The sequence below is a fragment of the Oryx dammah genome, unplaced genomic scaffold (genome assembly GCF_014754425.2).
Source record: "Oryx dammah isolate SB20612 unplaced genomic scaffold, SCBI_Odam_1.1 HiC_scaffold_25, whole genome shotgun sequence".
Taxonomy (NCBI): Eukaryota; Metazoa; Chordata; class Mammalia; order Artiodactyla; family Bovidae; genus Oryx; species Oryx dammah.
The window spans coordinates 56,525,353-56,534,908 of NW_024070209.1; the positions used below are offsets into that span (position 1 = coordinate 56,525,353).

A 9,556-nucleotide genomic window follows, 5' to 3' on the forward strand; every position below is an offset into this window, starting at 1 on the left:
CACATTTATCTGCTAAAAACTTTCATTTTTTGTCTCTCAACAGTCAAATCTTTCCTTCAGTTAAGTTTATTTAAGTTGCTCAGTCGTGTGTGACTCTTTGTGACCCCATGAATTGCAGCACACCAGGCCTCCCTGTCCATCACCAACTCCTGGAGTTCACTCAAGCTCACGTCCATTGAGTCAGTGATGCCATCCAGGAATTTCATCCTCTGTCAACCCCATCTCCTCCTGCCCCCAAGCCCTCCCAGCATCAGAGTTTTTGAAATAACTCAACACTTCACATGAGGTGGCCAAAGTACTGGAGTTTCAGATTTATCATTATTCCTTCCAATGAAGACCCAGGACTGATCTCCTTTAGAATGGACTGGTTGGATCTCCATGCAGTCCAAGGGACTCTCAAGAGTCATCTCCAATACCAAAGTTCAAACCATCAATTCTTCAGCACTCAGAATTCTTCACAGTCCAACTCTCACATCCATACATGACCACTGGAAAAACCATAGCCTTGACTAGATGGACCTTTGTTGGCAAAGTAATGTCTCTCCTTTTTAATATGGTATCTAGCTTGGTCATAACTTTCCTTCCAAGGAGTAAGCATCTTTTATTTCATGGCTGCAATCACCATCTGCAGTGATACTGGAGCCCAAAAAAATAAAGTCTGACACTGTTTCCCCATCTATTTGTCATGAAGTGATGGGACCAGATGCCATGATCTTAGTTTTCTGAACGTGGAGCTTTAAGCGAACTTTTTCACTCTCCTCTTTCACTTTCATCAAGAGGCTTTTTCGTTCCTCATGACTTTTTGCCATAAGGGTGGTGTCATCTGTATATCTTAGGTTATTGATATTTCTCCCAGCAATCTTGATTCCAGCTTGTGCTTCTTCCAGCCCAGAGTTTCTCGTGATGTACTCTGCATATATATTAAATAAGCAGGGTGAAAATATACAGCCTTGACATACTCCTTTTCCTATTTGGAACCAGTCTTTTGTTCCATGTCCAGTTCTAACTGTTGCTCCCTGACCTGCATACAGATTTCTCAAGAGGCAGGTCATGCGGTCTGGTATGCCCAACTCTTTCAGAATTTTCCACAGTTTATTGTGATCCACACAGTCAAAGGGTTTGGCATAGTCAATAAACCAGAAATAGATGTTTTTCTGGAACTCTCTTGCTTTTTCCATGATCCAGCAGATGTTGGCTATTTGATCTATGGTTCCTCTGCCTTTCCTAAAATCAGCTTGAACATCTGGAAGTTCGTGGTTCACATATTGCTGAAGACTGGCTTGGAGAATTTTGAGCATGACTTTACTAGGGTGTGAGATGACTGCAGTTGTGCAGTAGTTTGAGCATTCTTTGGCATTGCCTTTCTTTGGGATTGGAATGAAAACTGACTTTTTCCAGTCCTGTGGCCACTGCTGAGTTTCACAGCATCATCTTTCAGGATTTGAAATAGCTCAACTGGAATTCCACCCCCTCCACTAGCTTTGTTCATAGTGATGCTAAGGCCCACTTGACTTCACATTCCTGGATGTCTGGCTCTACATGAGTGATCACACCATCGTGATTATCCAGGTCATGAAGATCTTTTTTGTACAGTTCTTCTGTGTATTCTTGCCACCTCTTCTTAATATCTTCTGTTTCTGTTAGGTCCATACCATTTCTGTCTTTTATTGAGCCCATCTTTGCATGAAATGTTTCCTTGTTACCTCTAATTTTCTCAAAGAGATCTCTAGTCTTTCCCATGCTGCTGTTTTTCTCTATTTCTTTGTATTGATCGCTGAAGAAGGCTTTCTTATCTCTCCTTGCTATTCTTTGGAACTCTGTATTCAGATGCTTATATCTTTCCTTTTCTCCTTTGCTTTTCACTTCTCTTCTTTTTCCAGCTATTTATAAGGCCTCCCCAGATAGCCATTTTGGTTTTCATTGCATTTCTTTTCCATGGGGATGGTCTTGATCCCTGTCTCCTGTACAATGTCATGAACCTCCCTCCATAGATTAAGAGGTACTCTATGAGATCTAGTCCCTTAAATCTAATTCTCACTTCAACTGTATAATCATAAGGCATTTGATTTAGGTCATACCTGAATGGTCTAGTGGTTTTTGCTACTTTCTTCAGTTTGAGTCTGAATTTGGTAATAAGGAGTTCATAATCTGAGCCACAGTCAGCTCCCAGTCTTGATTTACTGACTGTATAGAGCTTTTCCATATTTGGCTGCAAAGAATATAATCAATCTGATTTCGGTGTTGACCATCTGGTGATGTCCATGCGTAGAGTCTTCTCTTGTGTTCTTGGAAGAGGGTGTTTGTTATGACCAGTGTGTTCTCTTGGCAAAACTCTATTAGTCTTTGCCCTGCTTCATTTCGTATTCCAAGGCCAACTTTGCCTGTTACTCCAGGTGTTTCTTGACTTCCTACTTTTGGATTCCAGTCCCCTATAATGAAAAGGACATCTTTTTTGGGGTGTTAGATCTAAAAGGTCTTGTAGGTCTTCATAGAACCATTCAACTTCAGCTTCTTCAGCTTTACTGCTTGGGGCATAGACTTGGATAACTGTGATTTTGAATGGTTTGCCTTGGAAACGAAGAGGTCATTCTGTCATGAGATTGCCTCCAAGTACTGCATTTCGGACTCTTTTGTTGACCATGATGGCTACTCCATTTCTTCTGAGGGATTCCTGCCTGCAGTAGTAGATATAATGGTCATCTGAGTTAAATTCACCCATTCCAGTCCATTTTAGTTCACTGATTCCTAGAATGTCGATGTTCATGCTTGCCATCTCCTGTTTGACCAATTTGCCTTGATTCATGGACCTCATGCAATATTGCTCTTTACCGTATCTGACCTTGCTTCTATCATGTGTCACATCCACACCTGGGTATTGTTTTTGCTTTGGCTCCATCCCTTCATTCTTTCTGGAGTTATTTCTCCACTAATCTCCAGTAGCATATTGGGCACCTACTGACCTGGGGAGTTCCTCTTTCAGTATCCTATCATTTTGCCTTTTCATACTGTTCATTGGGTTCTCAAGGCAAAAATACTGAAGAGGTTTGCCACTCCCTTCTCCAGTGGACCACATTCTGTCCGACCTCTCCACCACAATCCGCCTGTCTTGGGTGGCCCCACAGGGCATGGCTTAGTTTCATTGAGTTAGACAAGGCTGTGGTCCATGTGATTTAATTGACTAGTTTTCTGTGATTATGGTGTCTGTGTGTTTGCCCTCTGATGCCCTCTCATAACACCTACGTCTTAACTTGGGTTTCTCTTACTTGGATGTGAGGTATCTCTTCATGGTTGTTCCAGCAAAGTGCAGCTGCTGCTCCTTACCTTGGAGGAGGGGTATCTCCTCACTGCCTCCCCTCCTGACCGTGAAGGTGGAGTAGCTCCTCTCGGCCCTCCTGCTCCCGGGCAGCCACCGATCATTGGAGGTAGGGTTGCTCCTCTCAGCTGCAGCCCCTGACCTCGGGCTTGGGTTAGCTCCTCCCAGCTGCCACCCCTGACCTGGGCGGGGGTAGCTCCTCTCGGCCATGCTTCTGCGAGGTCCGTCGCAGCTGGCGTGCTTCATTTGGGTTAGGAACTCAAGTAAAGTTAAGCAATTGCATAAATGACTCACTTGCTAAAAATGCACAATGACAAAAACGCACATTTCTGCAACTTTTTGGGTAATGAGAAAATAGATTTTTATTTCAATCAATTTTATTTGATAATATAAATTCTACTGAAAAAAAAGAAAGGGGAGGCTGAAATGGCAATCTCAGAGAAGAACAGGCAGATAAGCCGGTTCCATGCCCTGATTATTTTTGCTAAGAAGGTTGGGATTCATACTTTTCCTCCTTCCCTCTTCCTTTCTTCCTGCTTTCTTTCTCTTTTTCAACCATTTTTTCATACTCCTTGAATGTAGAAAAATCTACATTCAGGGATAATAAGCTAAAGAAATCAATTAAGCTGGTAAACTCAACTTCAACTCAAAGTTGTCTCTGAGTGACACCACATAGTCAGAATGGAACAAAAATATTATATATATATTTCTGGGGTAAAATGATGAGAAATAAATTCTACATGTTTCTTTTTGTGATTTTCCTTTTACTGTGTTAGATAAGAAGTTTAGTTTTTAATGCTTTGAGAGGAACATCTTCCCACAGGGTAAAGTAACAACAGGACATTTGTAGCAATATGAGCCTGGGAGCTGAAAAACACTCCAGGTATAGGACTCAGACTAGAAATACATTAGACTAAAGTCTTCAGAAGTTTTCAACTGAAACCATATGAATGGAAAGTTTTCCTTATCTGAGAAAGGGTCAAATCTTATCAGGTAAAGAATATTATTTCCTGAGAAGCAAGAATATTGTTGTGAATCTACTAAAGTTTGGTCTATCAGTACTTACACAGTCTATTTAAAAAACTAGAGTGTTTGTTATATAAAGAAACTGTCTATTCAGAACAATAAAAAGCCTGACATTTTCTTCAAATTTTAACACTTGAGAGTCAAATATATTTGAATGCTTGTATGTATGTATTAAAACTGGTTTTATCATAGATGTTGTAATGTAAATATTTAACATGACAGTGAAAATTTTGTTTTCCTTTGTATGCTACAATTATTTAAAATCAACTTGATGTTGCTAAACAACTCGAAATTTTTTATGTCTTGGTTTTGTTTTATTTTTCTGTTTCACCAATCCCAGCTGATGATTCTTTGCACTATGAAACCAAAAGAAAAAAAAAAAGAGAGAGAGAGAACAAACTGTGAACATTAATATTAATGCATGTTTTATAAATTGAATTTTATGTTATGGTACCAGTTTTGCATTTTAAGATTAGGCATTCCTCATTTTATTTATTTTAAAATAAGTAGAAAATTCTCCCAAAATACCATGAAGAGATATATTTATGGGTTGAATCAAAGTTGTGATCTTAATCCCAGGTATCTCAGAATGTCATCTTATCTAGAGATAGGGTCTTTATAGCAGGTGGCCGGCACACTAAGCATGGCCGAGAGCTACCCTGCGTCAGAGGCCAGGGGCGACGGCTGAGAGGAGCTACCCCACGTCTGAGGCCAGGGGCAGAGCCCGAGGCCAGGGTCAGCAGCCTGGAGGAGCAACCCCATGCCCAAGGAGTGGTGGCTGTGCGGGCACAGGAGGGTCTAGAGGAGCCATCCCACGGTGAAAGTCAGGAAGGGCAGCGGGAGGAGAGACCCCTCATCCAAGGTAAGGAGCAGCGGCTGTGCTCTGCTGGAGCAGCCATGAAGAGATACCCTATGCCCAAGGTAAGAAAAACCCAAGTAAGATGGTAGGTGTGGCAAGAGGGCATCAGAGGGCAGACACACTGAAACCATACTCACAGAAAACTAGTCATTCTAATCACACTAGGACCACAGCCTTGTCTAACTCAATGAAACTAAGCCATGCCCATGGGGCAACCCAAGATGGGCAGGTCATGGTGGAGAGGTCTGACAGAATGTGGTCCACTGGAGAAGGGAAAGGCAAACCAGTTCAGTATTCTTGCCTTGAGAACCCCATGAACAGTATGAAAAGGCAAAATGATAGGATACTGAAAGAGGTACTCCCCAGGTCAGTAGGTGCCCAATATTGTACTGGAGATCAGTGGAGAAATAACTCCAAAAAGAATGAAGGGATGGAGCCAAAGCAAAAACAAAACCCAGCTGTGGATGTGACTGGTGATAGAAGCAAAGTCCAATGCTGTAAAGAGTAATGTTGCATGGGAACCTGGAATGTCAGGTCCATGAATCAAGGCAAATTAGAAGTGGTCAAACAGAGATGGCAAGAGTGAACATCGACATTCTAGGAATCAGTGAAATAAAACAGACTGGAATGGGTGAATTTAACTCAGATGACCATTATATCTACTACTGCAGGCAGGAATCCCTCAGAAGAAATGGAGTAGCCATCATGGTCAACGAAAGAGTCCGAAATGCAGTTCTTGGATGCAATCTCAAAAACGACAGAATGATCTCTGTTCGTCTCCAAGGCAAACAATTCAATATCACAGTTATCCAAATCTATGCCCCAACCAGTAATGCTGAAGAAGCTAAGGTTGAATGGTTCTATGAAGACCTATAAGACCTTTTAGATCTAACACCCCAAAAAAGTTGTCCTTTTCATTATAGGGGACTGGAATGCAAAAGTAGGAAGTCAAGAAACACCTGGAATAACAGGCAAACTTGGCCTTGGAATGCGGAATGAAGTAGGGCAAAGACTAATAGAGTTTTGCCAAGAAAATGCACTGGTCATAGCAAACACCCTCTTCCAAGAACACAAGAGAAGACTCTACACATGGACATCACCAGATGGTCAACACCGAAATCAGATTGATTATATTCTCTGCAGCCAAAGATGGAGAAGCTCTGTACAGTCAACAAAAACAAGACCAGGAGCTGACTGTGGCTCAGATCATGAACTCCTTATTACAAAATTCAGACTGAAATTGAAGAAAGCAGGGAAAACCACTAGACCATTCAGATATGAACAAAAGAAAATCCCTTATTATTATACAGTGGAAGTGAGAAATAGATTTAAGGGCCTAAATCTGATAGACAGAGTACCTGATGAACTATGGAATGAGGTTTGTGACACTGTACAGGAGACAGGGATCAAGACCATCCCCATGGAAAAGAAATGCAAAAAAGCAGAATGGATGTCTGGGGAAGCCTTACAAATAGCTGTGAAAAGAAGAGAAGCAAAAAGCAAAGCAGAAAAGGAAAGATATAAGCATCTGAATGCAGAGTTCCAAAGAATAGCAAGAAGAGATAAGAAAGCCTTCTTCAGCAATCAATGAAAAGAAATAGAGGAAAACAACAGAATGGGAAAGACTAGAGATCTCTTCAAGAAAATTAGATATACCAAGGGAACATTTCATGCAAAGATGGGCTCAATAAAGGACAGAAATGGTATGGACCTAACAGAAGCAGAAGATATTAAGAAGAGGTGGAAAGAATACACAGAAGAACTGTACAAAAAAGATCTTTATGACCTGGATAATCACGATGGTGTGATCACTCATGTAGAGCCAGACATCCAGGAATGTGAAGTCAAGTGGGCCTTAGAAAGCATCACTACGAACATGAGTCTGAGCAAACTCAGGGAGATAGTAAAGGACAGGAAAGCCTGATGTGCTGCAGTCCATGGGGTTGCAAAAAGTTAGATACAATTTAGTGACTGAACAACAATATAAGGCAAAAAAATGTACATTCCAAAATGTAATTAAAATTACATTTGCTTCTATTTGCAGCAAAGAATCCACTTGCAATGCAGGAGACCTAGGTTCAATCCCTGGGTCAGGAAGATCCTCTGAAGAAAGGAATGGCTACTCACTCCAGTATTCTAGGCTGGAAAATTCCATGGACAGAGGATCCTGGTGGGCCACAGTCCATGGGGTTGCAAACAGTCAGACACAACTGAGAGACTAACAGTTTCACTCTTCACATTTACAGTTGGAAGATCTTTTAAATGTACAACTAGGGGTGGGGGGAAAGTTTTTTCTCTTTCAAGGCAAAGAAGGAAAATCATTCCTCAAAACCCAGCAAATCTGACTGTGAGATCTTTAATTCTGTGCAATCTCCTCAGTCTCATTTTTTTTTTCTTATTTTGCAGTGGAGCAAGAAATCAAAATCTAACCCAAGTTTGGAAAACAAGACAGTGATGGCTATAAAGGGAGTGATATGAAGCAGCAGAGTTTCTTTTGCCTCCCACATCCAATATATGTGCTTCACAGAAGACAAAAATAACAGGTCCACAGAATACAATGGCTAGAATTACAAAAGTCCATTCGTCCAAGTGTGGTTGAAGACAGGAAAGACAAGTGAGAGGTTAAATGGCACAGGGAGGAAAAGTCCTAAATTTAGTCCAGATGTGGGGCTGGCCAATGCTAGAAAAGAGCTGCAGAAAAACTTGTGGTCCTTTCACTTTTCACTGGTGTTTAAAATCCATGCAGGGAGATTCTGCCTTACCTGCACCAGAGACAAAAATCCCCATTCCTCAGAGGGACAGGATCATGCACAGGGCCCTTGGCACAGTGGGTCCTGCCTTCCCTAGTTGGGGAGGTGAACAAGGTAAAGAACTGCCAGGGAGTCCTTCCTGTCCCACCCATCTCCACTGGATGGCAGATGACTCCAGGGACCAGCAGCAGCTTCAGTTTGCAGGAGATGGGTGAGGTGAGGGGAACTTCTCTGCAGAAGTGGAGCTACTGAGGGCAGACTGCAGGTAGACCATCTTATGGAGGACTCTGTTGCTTAAGACAACCACGAAGGAGAAGAGGTGCAATTGGAAAAGATATGCTTTTGCAGAGATCTTTGCTTCATTGGTGCTGAAAATGAATAAAAGAAAGAGGACAGACAAGAGACATCCATTGACTGTGTAGGAGGACTTCATCGCTGTGAGAAAACCAAGAGCAAACTGAATCCAAAGTAGTAAAGCCAATTTCTTTTATGTTTGACAACCTCTGATGTATTTCAGTTCCTTTATTGAACCAATGATATTTGAAGCAGTGTATTGAGTAGAGAAGAGATATATACAGGAGGCCAACCAACTGACCAGCAAGATAGATGGGAAAGAGACTCACAAACATCCTCTGGAGGAGGAAGAGAGCCCGCAGCACAAGGTTGAAGAGCATATCAGCTATTATTCAGCTGATGCTAGGGAATGAGTGAGGCTTCCTCTCTGATACCTCAAATGCCAGCTCAGCTACATTCTGAAACAAAATAGCGTTTGCAGCTTTGCTAAACACAAACAGAAGAAGCATCCAAAGAACACTGAAATTTATGTGAGGAAGCATTCCAACTGCTAACAAACGTTCCCATGTCATGATGGGTCACCAGTAATTTGGGCCATTACTGACTGAAGCACAGGAACAAACACTCGATAAAACAAGAGGAGACTGAACCAAAACAACTCCACTATTCCAAGTACAGCACTGAAAAATTCTACTGGCAATACATGGTTCACACTCCTGCTTCCTTACTATACTCTGGACTGTCCTCTGAACCAGGATCCTGCTTGTTCTTTTTCCACTGTTCCTCTCTCTCTTGCTGAATTCAAGCATCTAGCTTTGAGATGGCATTAATAGAAATTCCCCAGATGGAGTCTTTGATTCCCCTGGGAAGGCCCTGAAGAAAGGTTTTGATACTGTCAGCCATCTCTTCACCACCCAAATGATCAACTATACAAAGGAGATAGAAGTGTCTCCAAATCTTTCATCATGAAGGACCTGGCAGCTTTGCTGCCATGGTTCCACTGGGCCAGACCCTTTTCCAGCCCTGCCCTTGGCCACCAAAGGTCCACTAGGCTACTCAGCACCATTCTGTACTGGTACTCTGGTTCCCGCTCAGGCCGCTGTCATCTCCACTCGGCATGCCCAGACCACATGGGGCCCCTACAATTTTTAAAAGAGAAAAAAATTAAGACAATTGTGGAGAAAAAAGAAATTAAAAATAATCAATCCAAAAGAACACAGAAGACAAAATCTGATGTGACTAACAAAAAAACAACTAGCAGTTAGATAAATTTTAATCAAGAGCCTCAATGACTCCATTAAAGTTATCTGTCTA

At 41.8% G+C, this 9,556-nt stretch overlaps 1 pseudogene; it reads right to left on the reverse strand.

Annotated features, from left to right (window-relative positions):
• Positions 1 to 8,242: 8,242 nt before the first annotated feature.
• LOC120851307 lies at positions 8,243 to 9,145 on the reverse strand (annotated as a pseudogene).
• Positions 9,146 to 9,556: the final 411 nt, after the last annotated feature.